The 19,332-nt window shown below is 36.4% G+C and overlaps 1 protein-coding gene across 3 annotated transcripts in view; it reads left to right on the top strand.

Annotated features, from left to right (window-relative positions):
- Positions 1 to 12,197: 12,197 nt before the first annotated feature.
- Positions 12,198 to 19,332, top strand: part of LOC112048259 (forkhead box protein P1) — a 91,935-nt gene continuing 84,800 nt past the window's right edge. Inside the window, exons 1-2 of one of the 3 annotated variants that reach the window (XM_024085732.2) lie at positions 12,198 to 12,344; positions 12,612 to 12,855. The gene's annotated coding sequence lies outside the window, so the exon portion shown is untranslated. Of the gene's footprint in view, positions 12,856 to 19,332 lie in introns of all 3 variants that reach the window. The other 2 variants (XM_024085733.2, XM_024085730.2) reach the window with 2 other exon arrangements.

The following is a 19,332-nucleotide window of genomic DNA, read 5'->3' as shown; positions in this document are numbered from 1 at the left end:
TTTATGTTAGTAAGCGTATTGTATTTTTAACCGACTTCCAAAAAGGAGGAGGTTCTAAGTTCGGCTGTATGTATGTTTTCATTTAATAAGAAGATCATGTTCCGTCTTTTATATGAAATAAATAATAAACGAAAATGATACATGAATAATATTTAAATGTAAAATTGCTAAACATTTTAATTTTTCAGACGATAAGTATTTTCCATTTTCATGATTTTTATCATTTCTGTTGTTTTTAACCATTAGTAAATTATGGAGAATATATTTCAAACCGGTTTTCTATCATTGTCTTTAGCGTTTTCCTTCAAAAAACACCGCCACGCATAAACATCGGACGTGCCAAATTAGTAAAACATGTATGTCATTTTGCTATATAGCTATTTGCTTTTAAACAATTTCCCAGGGTTGTCACTTCTTAAGAACAATAAATCAAGGCCATGATTATTTTATACATTTTGTCTTATCATTTTTACAACAAAATAATTTACCTAAATTGTTAATATATATACTTACCTAGTACACAGAGTCCAGTGAGGTAGGTCAAATTTCGAGAAAAAGGTGAATCGCCGAATCCAGCACGGCTGGGCAGCGTTCGGGAAACTCCGCGATAACTTTTCGTCCGAAATTCCTCAGTGCTCAGCTAGTCGCGAAGCTGAAGTGGCAATGGGCAGGCCACATAGTTCGAAGAGCCGATGGACATAGGCCTCTTGCATGGATAGTGTAATAAGAGTTTGAGGCATGTATGGCTTTAGAAATATCCTCATACAATACCTACCTCTACCTCCTCGTCGGGATGTGTCGAGGACGGTGCGTAAATCTGTATAACCTTCAACGAATACCGTTTAGTAATTCGGAGGACCAGGACTGCTACCCAGCTCGACACACTCTCGACTTGCACAACATTGTTCACGAGGGACCTGTGAACGACAAATCCGACACCACCCTGGGACTGGTGGTCGTCCTCCCGGTAGTAAAACAAGTTGCAGGATTCGAGGAATATCGAGCCCTCCCCCTCTCTTCGGACTTCCGATAACCCTATAATATCCCACCTCAACTTGATCATAGCTTCTTCCAGCTCTCGTAACTTTAATTTTAAGTTTTTGACTTTACTTACCACCATTAAATCATGATGTAATAAACCAAGCCTAATTGAAATAAATGAATTTGAATTTATTTGAATTTGCAATTTCGCAAACAAATAGTCTGAAGGAGACAGCCCTATGCGAGACTAGCAAATAAAAATTCAACATATCAACACGTATTTAAATATTCATTGTATCTATTTTTTAGAGTTCAGTACTACTTCATTTATTATCTATCTATGAGATATGTCAAAACGAATATGTAGTTCTTGTGAACATATTCTGTAAATCGATAAAAGACAAACTAAACTGTATAGCTTGGCAACTTTGTTCATAACACTCCCATTAGTCCGTGCGGTCCGGGGGGCGTGTAGTGATGAATGAAAAACCCACAACTGAGAGCCCCCTCGCACTTTAATTCGTGGTTGCCTAGTGCGCGGGCTTCTATACAACGTCATATGTTTTATTACTGCCCTAGTGCGGGAGGCTCTTATGCACCTCACTTCCCCGCACGCACGATTTCACACCCGCGCAGTCTTTCCCCCCGTCGCCCGCATATCATGGGAGTGTCATCAACGAACTTGCTAGACTATAGCGGATTTCATTTGCGAGAAAATCAATGCTAACTTTCATTGTTCCTATTCTTCTTCTTACTTCTAGCAACGACCTTTATCATCATTATCAACCGATGGATGTCCACTGATAGACATATGCCTCTTGCATGGACTTCCAAGCACAACGGCCACCAGCAACCAGCGGCTCCCGACAACCAGCTTGATGTCCTCGGTCCACCTAGTGGGGGGTCGACCAACACTGCGCTATCCGGTGCGGGGTCGCTATTCCAGCACCTTGGGACCTAAACGTCCATCAAACTATGTGCTTTTGTGCTTTTCAAACTATGTGGCCTGCAAATTGCCACTTCAGCTTCACGACTCGCTGAGCTATGTCAGTGACTTTGGTTCGTCTGCGAATCTCCTCATTTCTGATTCGATCACGCAGTGAAACACCAAGCATAGTTCGCTCCAGCGTTCTCATTTTCATCATCATCATCATCATTAGCAGAGCTCGACTCTCCTCTCAGAATTTATTATACATTATACCAATTAATGTAAAAAAAAATTCTGTTTAGAAAATATACGGAACTCTCTACTATAAAATCGACTCGATGCTTGCACGAGTTTTTATGGTGGTTATAAAAATATTTCGTATGCAAGTTAGGAAGCGGCGTCGTGTATAGTAAATAACTTCACAGATTTTACTTAGAATTTGTCGTTAACATAACTAAACTTAAGTACATAATATTTTATTTAACCGACATCATAAAAGGATGTTCTTTAACTATACAGTAAAAGCTCATTATTCGCGGGGGGTACGTTGTCTAAATGTGTCGCGAATAAAGAAACCGTGAATATGGAATGGTATTTTATATGGGATTCTATGGGATACGAAAAAACAATTAATTGAAGTTATTGATTAACTATTTAATCTATTATCTTCAGTCTTAGACAATGGTTTGAAGAATTTTGAAATTTTTTCTTGCTTGACATGTTTTAAAAGCTTCTATTCAGAGTGATTTTAAGCAGTGGCATTCATAAACAGTATGTGTACTGTGTTTAAACCATCCATTCGCAATTTCGGCAATAGGTATTTGCAAGTTAAAGTTTAAATTTGCAGATTTTACGTCAGTTTCGTCAGTCAGATCCGCGAATAACGAAATATTTAGCCGCGAATACAGGAATTGGGACGCAATTTTTGAATCTGCGAATAGTGAAAACGTGAATAAAGGAAGCGTGAATAAGGAGCGTCTTCTGTACTAACATTTTAAAGAGTTAAAGTTTGTGGTGTTGTAGAGATTATCTCTGGATCTACTGAACCGATTTTTCACTACAATTAAAATTCTTTCACTACTAGAAAGCCACGTTATTTGCGAGTATCATAGGCGGCTTTTATCCCCGTATTCCCACAGGAATGGAAACTGCGCGGGTGAAACCGCGGGGTGTCGGCAAGTCGTCTTTAAGGATTTTTTTGGTAAGGATGGTAAGTGATACTTAGGATTCTATCTAGGGGGGGGAGGGGGCCAGCTCAGCTATACTTAAATTGAATATTTCATTAGAAATTGATCGACCAAAACCAGTTTTACGGCCGAAACCGAAACCGAATTTCAGTTGCAGCCTCAATTTCGTCCGAAACCGAAACATCCACATGAGGTCACTTATTGTATCAAAGAAACAAAGTTAGTTAATTCTTTGAATATCTTAAAATTTTGTATGAAGCCTCATAGACCGACATCTAGTCTTAATTTTATTAATAGCTTATTAAACAACGAAACTTATTTAAACAAATAATACCTAAAATACGTCTACAATGTCGAGTTGTGTGTGCGAAAATCACACTCTTCTTGTAGTGTATTTTTTCTGTCGGGAAAAATGGGTAAGTAACAGACGTGTGCTGGTTAGACAAATAAAAATAAAGATTACAAAGCACACACGCCCTGTGTTAGCCTTATCAATGTATTTTAGCGTTATCAACGTTATCATCGATCAGAATACGCCAAATATTTGTTCACCCACCAAGGTTAGTACGCGTTATCTACTGGGTTAACAGGTGTATTTGGGTTTGGGGATAGTGTTTTGGCCAATATTCGAGATTTAGTAGGTACAGTGTGCATATATTTTTAATGTAGTGACTATAATCATCATCTCCTTTCTCGTAACCCACTTAAGTGGGGTCGGAAAAATATGTCAATCTTTTCCATTCGTCTCTATTACTCGTCGACTCATCATCCACTCCTTTTTACACTCATGTCCTCTTTCACACAATCCAACCATCTCTTCTTTGGCCTTCCTCTCCTCTTATGTCCTTCCACTTGCACATTCAATGTATTGACTAATACAAGAAAGTTATAGCAAAGTATAGTATAGACCTGCAGCTGGCCTATTCACTAATTTGGTATTTAACAACCTATTACAATGAACATCAAATCAACTGAGAAATGTTATTTAAACTCCGCGCCACGAAATACGTCTAACCGGCGCTAATGTCTTAACGGCGCGCATTGTCATTTGGTAATGGCGGTCTTAATGTCATTTGTGTAAGGCACTGTCAATATTAGCTCAGGTTTTAGAAGCGGGACTTCTTTTGTGGCGCGGATAAGTATGATATCCTCGAAGAATTGTTAGTAGGCACTGGATGACACGATATCACGTGTCTCAATCGGTGAAGGAAAACATCGCGAGGAAACCTGCATACTGGAGAATTTTCTCAATTCTCTGCGTGTGTGAAGTCTGCCAATCCGCATTGGGTCAGCGTGGTGGACTATTGGCCTAATCCCTCTCACTCTGAGAGGAGACTCGAGCTCAGCAGTGAACCGAATGTGGGTAACCGGAACGCTAAATCGCTTGGCGTTACGTCTTTGCCTATAGACCTGCTAGCCTATTCACTAATTTGGTCCTTATTAACAATCCATTAAAATAAACATAAAATCAACTGAGAAATGTTATATACCTACTGTATGCATTATATACTATATCCACGAAGGGCACCGGATGGTATTTGTTAAGTATATAAAATCACAATATGTCAATTGTCAACTAGCAAAGTTAGTGAATTCGCCTGCTGGTGGCTTAACAAAACCATTATGTTTTTTTTTTATTCTTTACAACTTAACCCTTGACTACAATCTCACCTGTTGGTAAGTGATGATGCAGTCTCAGATGGAAGCGTGCTAACTTGTTAGGGGTAGGATGAAAATCTATTCGCTTTTCGGTTTCTATACACATCGTATCGGAACGCTAATCGCTTGGCGGTACGTCTTTGCCGGTATGCTGGTAACTAGCCACGGCTGAAGCCTCCCACCACCAGCAGCTACACCTGGACCAATTAAGAAAAACTTAATCGGATGAAGCCCGAAGATTCAAAAAAGTACCGTTCGTTTTTAGATGGATGATACAGGTTTTATATTATATTACGGCACATGTGCATTTTTCTTTACATTACGGCACATATGCGTAATGATATACATTACGATATTGAAATTAGTGTAATAAGCGATACTTTACGAGCAAAAGCGTTATAAAACTATTTACGTCCGTAAATCTAGTGGATTTTTAAAAGGTAACCAGATAGGAAGCGGGTTGCTAGGAACCATACCCCTACTAGCAACGCTCACCGTTCAAAGATTTTTGTCTGCGTTCTACTACTCTAAAATAAAGCTATTTGTATTTATTTCAATTTTTTTTAAATATATTTGGAAGGTGTTATCTACGATGCTCGGCACGGTTTCGTATCCCGGTCATAGCGCTATCAACACCCAGTTACGTCCGTGATTTACATATTTTTTGTTTTTTATTATTTATTCGCGTTTGACAATGATCACACCTGATGTTAAGTGCAGTATATCATATATATACATATAGTTTGTAGGGACTTCCAAACATCACGATACTGAGCCGCCTGCATCCAGCGAATCCCTGCGACTCGCTTAATGTCGTCAGTCCACCTGGTAGAGTTCATTCCAGCACCTTGGAACCACAAACCTTTTACCAAAAAAGCCGGTTCGAAACTCATTATTACGCCTCGGATACGTATTGGAATCGCCTCGGCTACGTCTCGCTTACCGCGTACGGTCATCTCGCCGTTTGCTCGTTAATAACACGCATATGTCACTTCGGATGTCCGAGAGTTAGTGGATATTTTTAGATAGGTATTTGATGAAAGTTGAAAACTTATCCTGAACCTTTTCTATGCTGCCTCTTCTTCTTCTTTTCTGGGCCTTTTACGCTCTTGGCCACTAGGGGTTGGCCGTTGTACGTAGGTCCTTCTGGTGCTGGTCCCCGCTGGAGTTACTCCAGCCAGCCGAGCTCGCCGAACGCCTCATGGAGTGTTGCTGGGGATCCAATGTGTGCTGCGCTTTCCGATACACCTTTGCATCTAAGCATAACATGTATCGGGGTCTATGCTACCTCATAGCATAGAAAAAAAAACAATACTTAAAATGAAAACCTACTAATCTCCAGCCAGAATATCATATGAGAGGTAACGGACAGGTTTTTTACTTGGCTCAAATACCTACTCAAAAATAATATCTACCAGCTCTCGGATAGTTCAAAATGACGTAATGAAGCGGTCGGACATTGGGTGGACGACGACGGCGAGGTGATACGTAACCGGTACGTGTAAGATTATACTGAGTTTTGAGCTTTAACTTACAAAGGATAAACTATAAACATGTTTCTGTTTTAATTTTTCTCCTTGAGTTCCACACAAAATACGACTGAATATACCTTTCCACTGCAACTATAGATTTGTCTTCCGAAAGTACAATATCTACTGGCTTAGGCCGTACAAATTCAGGGCTTACAAAACACCTAGATACCTACCTAGTTACTTAACAACTACATATAAACATTTAAAAAATAAAATAAAGAAACATTTGAGGGGAATGAAGTAGTGAAAAAACTGACAAGTTCGAAGTTGAATTCTTGTAAAGAGTTCCGTAGAGAAACGTTCTTAAGCCATTCGCACGAGAGCTTTCTTAACGGACGTCAAAAAAGCGGTCAAATTCAACAAATGCATTTCCAAATATATGTTCACAGGACAGCGTTTTTAAAACGCGACGCTTTTTTTTCGAGCAGTGTTGCATTTTCATATTCGATATATGAATATTTATTTAGAAATAGATTTTCGTTTTACTTCATACTATATTTAAACGTTTTTTTAACTTTCCGTTCTGGCTGGTGGAAAACTTCGGTCGTGGCTAGTTAGCTAGCCACCCTACCGGCGAAGACGTACCGCCAAGCGATTTAGGGTTCCGGTACGATGTCGTGTAGAAGCCGAAAGGGGTGTGGATTTTCATCATACTCCTAACAAGTTAGTCCGCTTCCATCTTTGATTGCATCATCACTTACCATCAGGTGAGATTGTAGTCAAGGGCTGAATTGTAGGGATTAAAAAAGATCTCTATGGAAGAAGACGGCTAAAGAAGAAGGAATGCATTTCATCAACATTGATGAGTTCCTTAAAGATAAAAGCGCTTGGAGGCCATTGGATCAGCTTCCACCTTCACACAAAAAGTAAAACTATAAGAAATTGTAATGTTATCATCAATTGTATATTATAATACTGTATGATTTCTTAAAAAAAAACTGTCGAGTTTCTTGCCGGTTTCTTCTCAGCAGAACCTGCCTTTCGAACCGGTGGTAGAATCTGTACAAATAGTCAACTGACGTGTCAAAAGTGCTTGTAAACTGTTGACTGTAACTAAAACCCTACTTAAAATAAATGATGTTTGATTTGATTTGATTCAATGTTGATGAAATAAAAAAAAAATCGGTTGTCTGTAAAGACGGTTTACTGACGATAGTTGAACGTGACAACGTCAGAAAATACTGATGGAATGGTTGCGTTTTTCAAAAGAAAGTTCCAATTACCATATTTAAAACAATCGATAAATAAAATACTGTTCGTTTTTCTAAAATACTGTTTAATAATCTTCATAGACGAGAATATATTTTCTTGTAAAAAAAGTTGGCAACCCTAAAGCGAGGGAACGACGTGCGACGTCATCTTTTTTCGAGTTTGCATCTGGCTTCATCGAATTATAAGACGTTGTCACGTCGAAAAGGTGTATTTAATAATTTGGTCAACAAAATGTCCAAGGATCTCTAAAAACCTTGCGCGGCGCAAAGTGGAATGACTCCGTGACTCTCGTGTTACTATTTTTTGTGGCGAATAAATAAAACTAAAGAGTAGGTACCTACCTACTACCTCGGTCCCACTCGATACTTGGTATTCATTCACATTGCGCGGAAGTAACACCACAATACATTTTTTTTTTCTGGTCGCCAGGCTTGCGTTTGCCTACAATCATGCCTGGTGGAAAGGATTTATGTCTAGGATGGGACGCGGTTGCCTAGAAACTGCTTATTTATTCTTGCTTTGAAGGTATTTAGTACCTAGTAGTTAGTAGATTAGAACCACATATACATATAAGATTAATAGGCAGATAGAACGCACGGAACACGACGGTGTCGTAGCCGTTCCAAATACAAAATTCAAAAACGAATACATTATCGAGTCAGTACGACACAAAACGTCGTATCAGTAATTTTAAATATTAACAAGAATAATGGCGTCTTAATTTTAAAATATATTAAAAACTGTTCACAAAAACTAAAGAATTAAGATGGAGTATTTTTTAATTGGTATTTTTTAATTAATTAACGCAATTTTTGTTAGTGTTCAATTTTGAAATACGAATTATGAAAAAAAAAACATACATACAGCCGAACGTAGAACCTCCTCCTTTTTGTAAGTCGGTTAAAAAGTTTGTATTTATAATGCGGATGTCAAGAAGACGCGCGACGTTTGTTTTATTTTGGGTTACACCGGCTTCACCACACTGCTTGTAATGACTCATTCTGGATCATTCTTTATTCTGTGGCCCTATCAATAACATAGCGTTCATGACAACTTCGTTGTTAGTGACATTTTAATTTGTGCATCCTATAAACTAACCCTCAAATTCATAAACATGGATTAAGATTTAAACCTCAATTATCTACAAAGTAAAGTGGACCTAATCACTGCTGCTTAAAGTTCACTTTACTTTGGGCCAATAAAGTTTAAATTCGATAATGACGTGTGCGAAAAGTTCGTCGACGAGTGTAAAATAGCGGAATCGCGCTTCACTGTATATGAAACGTTGAAGGTAAATATTTGGTGTTTATAATTGTTTTTATTTTTCATATACAAAAATATTAAGAACTGTCTGTTACATCTGGAAGTCAACAACGTATGCCACCAAAGACATTATGGTATTAGATATGTCACTAACGCGTCGAAACTGAGGCGAACAGTCTTATTTCATTTAGTCGCATAGTAAACAACGAAAGTTATTTAAACAAATAATACCTACATATTGTTTATAATTTTGAGTTGTTGTACATATAATGTAAGTAAACACAAAATTTTGTATGTGTGCGCTAAATAAGTAAGTAAGAGTAGCTAAATTCGGATCACTTTTACAGTGATTTTATAGACAAACTAGCGAGCGCCCGCGACATCGTCCGCGTGGAATTCAGTTTTTCACAAATCCCGCGGGAACCATGGATTTTTCCGAGATAAAAAGTAGCCTATGTGTTAATACAGAGTAAAATCTATTTTCATTAAAAATTTCAGCCAAATTGCCGCAAAATTGACAAAGTTTCATACAAATTTTCATCCCCTATTTTATCCCCTTGGGGGTAGAATTGATAAAAATCCTTTCTTAGCAGATGCCTACGTTATAATATTTACCTGCATGCCAAATTTCAGCCCGATCCGTCCAGTGGTTTGAGCTGTGCGTTGATAGATCACTATGACAGTCAGTCACCATCGAGTTTTATATATTTAGATAACGTGTCTAATAGTATAAAATCGTTGGTAGCAACTATCATAAATAACGTCAGACCCCCTATATCCAAAATCAAATGGACTTCCTGGATAGAAGATAATAGATTGCCTGCTATGTATAAAATAAAATACTAGAATTAAATTAAAAAATTACGACCTAAATTTGTTACAATAACAAATTGTACGCTTACAAATTCGTGAATAACCGTTATTTATAAATAAATATTAAATGTTTAATACACGCCTAATGCTCATGTAGGTAATCTATAATATATCTTTTGTCCAACAGTATTATAATGGTATGCAAATTTTCGTGCAAAACACGCACCTAGTTAATTCGCATAGACAATGAGTTGACGTTGCGTCGCCACATTTTAACCTCGACCATTGATATTATGTAAACAAAGATACGTATACTTAGTAAATAAATTAATTAAACAAATAAAAAAACCCGTCTGCATAAAGTATAAAAAAACTGAAAAGAAAAAAAACAAGCTCAGTCCAGAAGTGTAAAAACTAATTAGAAAACAGTCGGGACCTTAGATATAAACATGGCCATGATATACCATTTTAGAATCCTCACAAAAAGTTAATGAATTTGATACCCATATTGTAATATTAGAAAAAAAAATTTTTTTCACCTCGAGTCTAGCGTCTCCAAGTCGTCTTGTTATTTTTTTTAGTTTCACATATCTAAGAACACTTGGGTTATTGAGACAAATATAACGATATCCTAATTACGAAAATCTGTTCAGTGGTTTGGAAGATATGAGGTAATAAAGAATATTACATACATACATACATACAAGATACGCGCGAAAAACATAACCCTTCTTGCAGTCGGGTAAAAACTAGAGGACATTCGATATTTCGTAATGTAATTCTGTTTTTCACAAATCCCGCGGGAACCATGATTTTACCGGGATGAAAAGTAGAGTACATGTTACAATCAAGAACTTCTTCTATCTTTCAGTGAAAGTCCCATAATAATCGGTACAGCCGTTCCAAAGATTAGGACAGACAGACAGACATTTAAAAATTTTAAAATGGTTGTTTGTCAGACAGACAGTCGACTGTAAAATAGCGGAATCGCACCCCTGGGGTGCGATTCCGCTATTTTATACTCGTCGACGAAATATTCGCCTGTAACAAGTTTTATTAGATTTTGAACTTTATTTCTATGGGATGTCAAAAATACAATGTCACTGACAACGACGTTGCCATGGAAATGAGCGATGTCACGTCGCTGTAACTTTACAGAACGCGGAGGCTGTCCAGACAGAATCGACTGTCTGTCGTCTGACGTCATTTGACGACAGCGCCAGATGACGTCATACAGGAACCGAACTTTAGCCTTATTGATCCGTAACCGCTTACTGGAACACAGTGAGCCGTTACTTTTGTCAATCTATCTGTCGGTAAATTGTTAAATAACATTGACATTGATTGTTCAGTTAATTATATCTTGGGCATTAAGTATCTATGGTCGCGAAATTAAAAATAAATCGCTATAGTCTATGGCCGCGTCCGTCCCGCCCGCGTTCCACATTCGAAATAATAATTGTATTAAGGAAACATGAGCGCGGCGCATGTGTTTGTTTGTTTGTTTACCCGCCGGTGACGTCATATGTTTATTCTCGCGGGGAGGTCGGGCTCGGACGGATCAGTTGATTTTTTGTACTGAGGTTTTTTTTAATTATCTTTTTTTTAATATGATACTGACAATGTAGTAAATAGTTGTTTTAAAACAAAATAGTATATACTAAATAGTATTGACTTAGAATTCGAATTATTGTTGATTGATGAATGTTACTCTTTAAAAAAATTCGTAGGGTCTGTATTTGTGTAAGTAGCAGAAATAAAGACTCTTTATATGCGATAACTTGATTTTAGAAAAATCTTCTATAAAGTTATTGAGTTCATCAACAGAGGATTGAAGAAGTGGATCAGTGTGAAAACATTTTTGTCTAAAATACCCAGATTACCTGCGATTTACTTCCATATCATGGTTTCGAAAAGCATACTTCACACAAAGATTACCGGAATTAAGATAAAGTCACAGTAATCTGAATAGGAATATTGATCATATTAAAAAATATATTATAATAATATTAAATTTTCTCATCTGATATTAAGTGAAATACCGTCGCCTATAACATGACATTATCTTAAGTTATAGAGACAAACCTTTTGTAGCAGTAATTTCGCTTTGCTTTCATTTTTCTGCTTGGCAGGACTATAGTGGTAGTACTTCCCCGGTTAAGCTCCAACATGAAACGCGCTTTTGCAGAAGCTTTAGTTCCAATCTATACTAATATTATAAAGCTGAAGAGTTTGTTTGATTGAACGCGCTAATCTCAGGAACTACTGGTCCGATTTGAAAAAAATCTTTCAGTATTACATAGCCCATTTATCGAGAAAGGCTACAGGTTATATATTATCCATATTCCTACGGGAACGGGAACCACGCGGGCGAAATTGCGCGGCGTTAGCTAGTTAACGAATAAAGCGCTAGTAAAAGGTTTGAAGTCCTTAGTCCTTACAGTCTTAAAGATAAAGCGTTGTCCGCAGGCATAGACAATTAAAAAGGAAGTAAGATTTGCGATTGGCAGGACGTCATGCGAGCCGCGTCGCCCCTTGTTTACACACGCACACAGCGGCGCGCACGCACACCACGCCGCGCCCGTCGTGCTGCTTATTTAGGTATATTGTTGTTTATTTTATTCGGCGCTATGCTCTACCACGGGGCGAGCCTTTCGACTCAGTTTTAACGCGCACGCTATATGAAACGACAACTATGCGTCGATGTTCGCTCGCAGCCGATAATTATTCATATCGGAACCGATTCTAGCGACGAAAATAGCACCGCCGGTAAACAAATTCGCGATTTTTATTGCCGGCAATAATCTGTTTTTTTTTTTATTATTTTTTTATCTGCGCTCACTCGCATGTCGCTGGTGTCTCCGCGAATCTTAATAGCAGTTAATCATAGTTTATTTTTACCGCGCAACGTGTGCTAATAATTGTGTTGGGGCCTCGGCGTGTTTCTTTTATTTTTCTGTCCTAGTGATCGAGTCGCGGTTTGCGGAAGTTGATTCGCGAATAATTTGTCAAGTTAATTAAGATTATTTTTGTTAGTGAGACAGTTGTTACCGGCGCGAACGGACTGCCGCTTTTTTCGGTAACTTCGCCGGGTTTTTTAAATAATTTTGGCGGGAATACGAGGGAAGGTGTTAACCGAGGAGTTCATACCGGACCGAAAGTTTTGAAAAGTGTTGAGCATACAGCGGCTGCGGCGAGTGAGTGTTTTTTCAACGCGTTTTCGAGGCTAAGCGCTAGCTAATGTTTGAACAAGTGTGTTTTCTAATGGATTTATTTTGAGGTGAGTTTAAATTTACTTGTGTTGGTGTTTGTATTGTTTGCACTGGGTGTTTTGTGTGCGTGCCCGCTGGTGGCGGGAAACCGAATACCTAGCCGGTTTGACGCGTGTGTGAGTGTACAAACAATGCCGCCGTGTGTGTACTGTACGGACTTATTGTCACTTTATGTAAGAGGGGGAATAAGGAGGGAGATATTTGTCATGTATTTAGGCGAAGACGAAACGTTTGATGAGTTGACTTTTTACCCGACTATGTTAGTGATTATGATTTCACCGGTTTTTATACTTTGTTAGTTTGTCTGTATCCTCGTTTCTTTTAAGAGTAATTCTTATTAGATTTTGAAAAAATACTTAGGTAATTAGATACATTAACATAAACTAAAGCCATGCTTGATGTGCACTGTTTACCAAGATACAAATTAGAAATTAAGGTAGTAAACGCATATTATTTCATGACTTTATTAGTTTATTTTAAACTTTGTATTGTTTTTTTTATAAAATGTTCTTCAAAATATATTAAATATATCTAATTGTTCTAAGCTTATTCGTCAAATTTATTTGTATTAATTTAAGACCAAGTTAATTATACTTAATTATTATTAGGTATAAAATGACTAGCGATTTATACCCTCATTTTTAATTTAATTGTTAATAAACAGTGCACATCGAGTATGGCTTTAGTACAGTATCTATTTTCCTTAAATAGCTAAAAGTTAAAACTGCGATTTCACCTAATTTTAAGTGGCAATTGTTTTTTTATTCTTTACTTAGCCCTGGACTACAATCTCACCTGATGGTAAGTAATGATGCAATCTAAGATGTAAGCAGGCTAGCTTGTTAGGAGGATGAATTCCGCACACGGGGATCGAACCCAGGACCCGTTATGCACATATTACTGCACCACAGAAGCGCATCAGATGATAATCATAATGACCGGTACCAATAGCTTACTGTGGAGCCCCGAGAGTCGGGAGGCTCTAAACAATGTGACTTTACTAGTCGCGCTTTATTCGTAAGGTGCGACGTCGAAGCCCATTTGGAACGCGACGATCGGTGCGAGCGGTCTTAACACGTGCACCACGGCGTCGGAGTTTCGAATTCACCTCAGTTCGATGTCGGGGCTCAGAATAGTCTGTAGACGACTTACGTTAAGATAATATCCGATACCACCGGTCTGCTACTAAAAGTTTTTAGAATAAAGAAATGCTAATATTTGTGTAGCTTTACCCATGACTCGAACCTAGAACCTCATGATTCATAGTATATATATAACAGGTAGTATAACCTGTCTGTGGTTACTATTAGTATGAAGGTGTCTAGATAGTTTTCTACTTGGCGCTGCCGAAGCCTTCGTGTCCACAAAAGCCTGTTTACTCACTTGTTCACTTAGATATTTCCTAATTTGTCTAATAACATATTGACATTTTAACGTCACCCCACCAAATATGTACCTAGCTAGGTGGGTATATATCATGTAAATTCGAAAAGTACCTACCTAGGTAATTAAGGCTTTATTATGAGTACCTGCTTGTGTACATAATTTAATGTTTTTCGCACTGAGTTATGGTTAAAATGTATTTTTATGTTAATTTGGTTAGTATATTTTTTTTTTTTAATATCTTTACATATTTTTTTCATTCGTGGATTTCATTTTAATCAGCGGATTTCGGGGATATTTTCCGAGGCGTGTTTTGTTGCTTTTAAAACTTTCATTTTGAGTTTGCGACTTTTTATCACCATTGCTTGTATCATTACATTATAAAGTGTGAAATCTATTCAGTTTTTAATGAATTATCTTGTTATTAAGTAGGTACAGTAGTTGTAGAAGTTCCTTAGTAGACATACCTAAATCAAATCAGAAATTATTTTATTGATATATAGAAGCAATAATGACTAATTGCTGTAGCCTCAAAATTATAGTTTGGCATCCTATCCTAAAGTTCACTAACTTACTTTAGACATTTAGTATTGTAAGGTAGTGCTGTTCTTGAGAAAGGGTAACCAGGGTACCAGGTAATAGATTCTGCAATTTATCAATGGCCAATGGTCAATGGTAGATATTGGTGAAAATTCTACGTTGAGTGTTGTGAATCTTACGTATGGTCCAGGAAATATTGACTGATCAGTGTTCAAATGCAGAAGTTATAAACCTCACTCAAATGATATGCAAAAGTTTCGCACAAATACCGGAGTATTATCAAATGTTACCTCTATCAATTGCAAAATCTCTTTATCCTTATGAACCCTCTTAAAATCGCACTTATTTTCTCAACATAGCTATGTTTTAAAAACCATCATCATTCAAAGAGCAATATAAATTAGAACAATATTTGCAGCAACAATTCTGTAAACTGTAGTGAAAGGAAATCGTATTTAATTTTAACAATTATTGTAACATCGTCAGTCCAGTGTTTGGTCTGTATGGTTTTAGATTATGAGGCCCAGGGCCTGTAGCTATGTGGAATGTCGATTCTCTTTCTACAAACGCTTCAAAAATTAAAAAACGCATGGGAATAGCATTCATTATCGAAACGTGATTAAGTTGTCAATCGGATCTGTCATTCCCATACATTTTGTTAGCTTTCCAAGCGTTAGCGTTTGCAGATAGAAAATCGACGTACTACATGGCTACAGGTCCTGGTCCTTGGTCGGGCTATCAAATATTGAGCTTTTATATCCTCCTAGAAATTCTTATTAGCAGGCTAGAGTTGGGATGTTGGTGGTGTTCACCCCCGTCGCACGTCACATCACTCCCGGTCATTATCACTAACATCTATTATAGGTCATAGAGCTAAGTCTACCCCGCCAATCCGCATTAGAACAACCCAGTGGGTCTAACCTCCAAATTTCACATTAAAATATGACTACGGAACCATGCTCTTTATGCGTTCTGATTCACACTTGTCCTCAATATTACACATGTAGGCTTACTATCTTAGTAATCTAGTAAATATTTATTTCAATAGTTTTTCCTGTGGCTTTCCGCGTAGCGTAACTTGCATATGTACATAATTTCACTAGATACCAAAAAGCTTATTCATTCATTGACTTTAGCGTGATGTCATGTTTAGTAGGTACATATGACAGTGGATTTTGGCTTAGTAACTAAACATTATATGATTTCAAGCATTTTAAAATGAATATAAAGATAATTTTATATTATAACTATAGTGTTGATATATACAGTCACAGTTTTATAAATAAGTTTTTTCCGGGTTCCAAATCTCCAACGCTTTATCTAAGTAACTTACTCGTGTAAGATAATACCTATCTTAATATTATAAATAGTTAGTATTTAAACTATTTGTATTAAGAATAAGGATAAAATGAGTCAAAACTACATGAATTATATATTTAATTTTCAATTCAACTTGGCAATATTTAAAAATTCAAACAAATTTATTCCGAGTTCTAACTTCCTACTGTATTTATAAGCAAAGCGCTGTTTGCTTTAAAAATTATTCATTTTCAAAAAATTAAACTTTAAAGTAAAGAAAAATTGTGATTTTTCTTTATCACTCAAGTAGTTACTTGTTTGTTATTTAATTTTCAATTCAACTTGGCAATATTTAAAAATTCAAACAAATTTATTCCGTGGTTCTACTTCCTACTGTATTTATAAGCAAAGCGCTGTTTGCATTAAAAATTATTCATATTTAAAAAATAAAACTTTAAAGTGAAGAAAAATTGTGATTTTTCCTTATCACTCAAGTCTCTTGTTTATACTTTATTTAATATTTATTATAGCATTTTAATTTATGATGCTCCAGTTTTTACTTGCTAATACTACAATGTTAATTAATAAATAGCTCAAAGTGCCACTGAATGTTGGAATCCCAAGATGTAAGAATGTTGACACTGCATTAAAAAGCGTTTCTCAGCCTCCAAGTGGTAAACTGATGACATGAAGCAGGTAACAGGGTGTCACTGGATGTTTATGGCTCGAGGCGATGGTGTATAGAAGTGATTATAAGATGCCCATATTCAGTAGTGGGCTGTCCATCAGCTGATAATGATGATGTTGAAAAAAATACTTGGACCCTGCTCACGAGATTACTGCCATGTTGTATGTCGAGTCAACTATTATTGTTCCGGTAATCGTGTCAATGGTCTTATAGCTAAAAGCTTCGACCAACACCTTAAGAAGCTTTCGTTTATCTGCTGGATCAATTATCAGATACAGAAAGCAGTGATTCTTGAGACGGCGCGTATTGTGAGGAGGTTCCTCACTCTGGAGCCCTGACCACCGGTTGCTTGGGCACTCATATGTCGTGGGTTAAATTTATTCATAAAATTTTAATATTCAATATATTTTAATATTATATTTATATTTTGTATTTTATAACAATGTTAAAAAATAAAAAATGTTGATAATTATGATTTAGCGTTCCGGTACGATGCCGTGTAGAAACCGAAAGGGGTGTGGATTTTCATCCTCCTCCTAACAAGTTAGCCCGCTTCCAGACTGCATCACACTTACCATCAGGTGAGATTGTAGTCAAGGGCTAACTTGTAAAGAATAAAAAAAAAATGATAAAATTAATGATCGACTATATTTTTATTCGATTATTTTAAATAGACACTTTCTACTAGCGGACGCCCGTGACATGACTTCCTTTCCGTGATTTTTTTTCTGCACCATATATTACTGATGTTTTTATCTGTGCAAACTGCATGAAATTCTATTTAGATGACGATATTTTTAGAGATTAGCATAAATATATAAACAGACTGGTGTTGTACACCAACTGGCCTATTCACTAACTTTGGTCGAGCCATCTAATATAATTATCATCAAATTACTAACAACCGCATTTTTCATATTGCGTAAAGCACAGATAGTGATTTTAATCAGTTAGCAATAAAATGATAGTGAATACGAGATCACGTGACTTAAGAATTGCTAACAATAGCTAGTTGGTAAATTTCGTTTATATCAAAGTTAGTGAAAAGACCAGCTGAGTAATCACTTTTGATAGATTGGCTTTTGGACAGACATACTTATAAAATAATATAAAATAGTAATCCTTCAAAAGCTTTGTTTGTCTTTTAATCCCTTAATCTTTTATGTAATTTAATTAAAATTCAAGCAAAATGTCTTAAATCTAGTACTAGTACATATATCTTGAAACTAGTACTCTTTTTGTGAAAATCGTAGATATACGAAAATAGTTTATAATATACGTAAATATGGTTCAAAACATCTTTTATTTTATTAAATTTGTTAAAAACATAATTTATAAAATAAAACAAAAAATTGACTAGTCCAACTTGCCCTAAATTACTCATATTACGTTTCGCATTCATTCGTTTTTAAATTAAAAATAATATTAATTTGTTAGTTTATTTTATTTTGCTTTTATATTGCTAAAGTTTACTTAATTTCAGAATAAATTATTTATTAAGTACTTACTCGTGTTTATTCGTTTGAAGATAATAAATTAGCTGACAACCACGTAATCTATGTTTTGTTTTACGAAATTAAAATAAAAAAAAAACAGCTTAACAATGATAGAGCATAAAATATACAATATATTTCAAGAATTTACTTAAATTTAACTAATTTATTTAAATTAATTTGTTGCTAAATATTAAATGATTTATTATTTGCGCAAATAAAATAACAACACGTGTGAACGGATGCTAGGTTTATGGTAAAACTAGCCGACGCTTCGCGGTTTCACCCGCGTAGTTCTCGTACCCGTGAAAAGAGATCTAATATAGCCTATGGTACTCACAAATAACGTAGCTTTCTAGTGGTAAGAGAATTTTCACATTCGTTTTAGTAAGTCCAAAGATGACCTACAATACCACAAACTTTCAGTAACAACCCATACTCGGCTCACTGTCCAGCACAAGTCTCCTCAGAATGAAAGGGGTTAGGCCAATAGTCCATCACGCTGGCCCAATGCGGATTGGCAGACTTCACACAAGCAGAGAATTAAGATAATTCTCTGGGATGCAGGTTTCCTCACGATGTTTTCCTTCACCGATTGAGACACGTGATATTTAATTTCTTAAAATGCACACAACTGAAAAGTTGGAGGTGCATGCCCCAGATCGGATTCGAACCCACACCCTCCGGACAACAACAACCCATATTCGGCTCACTGTCCAGCACGAGTCTCCTCAGAATGAAAGGGGTTAGGCTAATAGTCCACTACACTGGCTCATTGGGGATTGGCAGACTTCACATACGTAGAAAATTAAGAAAATTCTCAGGTATGCAGTTTTCCACACGACATTTTTTCTCTACCGTTTAAGACACAACACCTCAAATTTTAACCACATTTATTATATCTACTGTGCTTTAACTCCTTTATAATATTAGTATATATTATAAATAAACCTATTAACTATAAACTAAAGATATTTATAAACTCAGAAGCGGGTGAAATAGGGGTTGAAAGTTTGTATGGAAGCCCTACATTTTTCAAGTTACATTTGTAAAAATTGGTACCAGAAAAATACTAAAAATTT

The sequence above is a fragment of the Bicyclus anynana genome, chromosome 25 (assembly GCF_947172395.1).
Source record: "Bicyclus anynana chromosome 25, ilBicAnyn1.1, whole genome shotgun sequence".
Lineage (NCBI taxonomy): Eukaryota > Metazoa > Arthropoda > Insecta > Lepidoptera > Nymphalidae > Bicyclus > Bicyclus anynana.
Note: the sequence above shows the minus strand (reverse complement) of the source record. Positions and strands in the feature narration are given on the sequence as shown.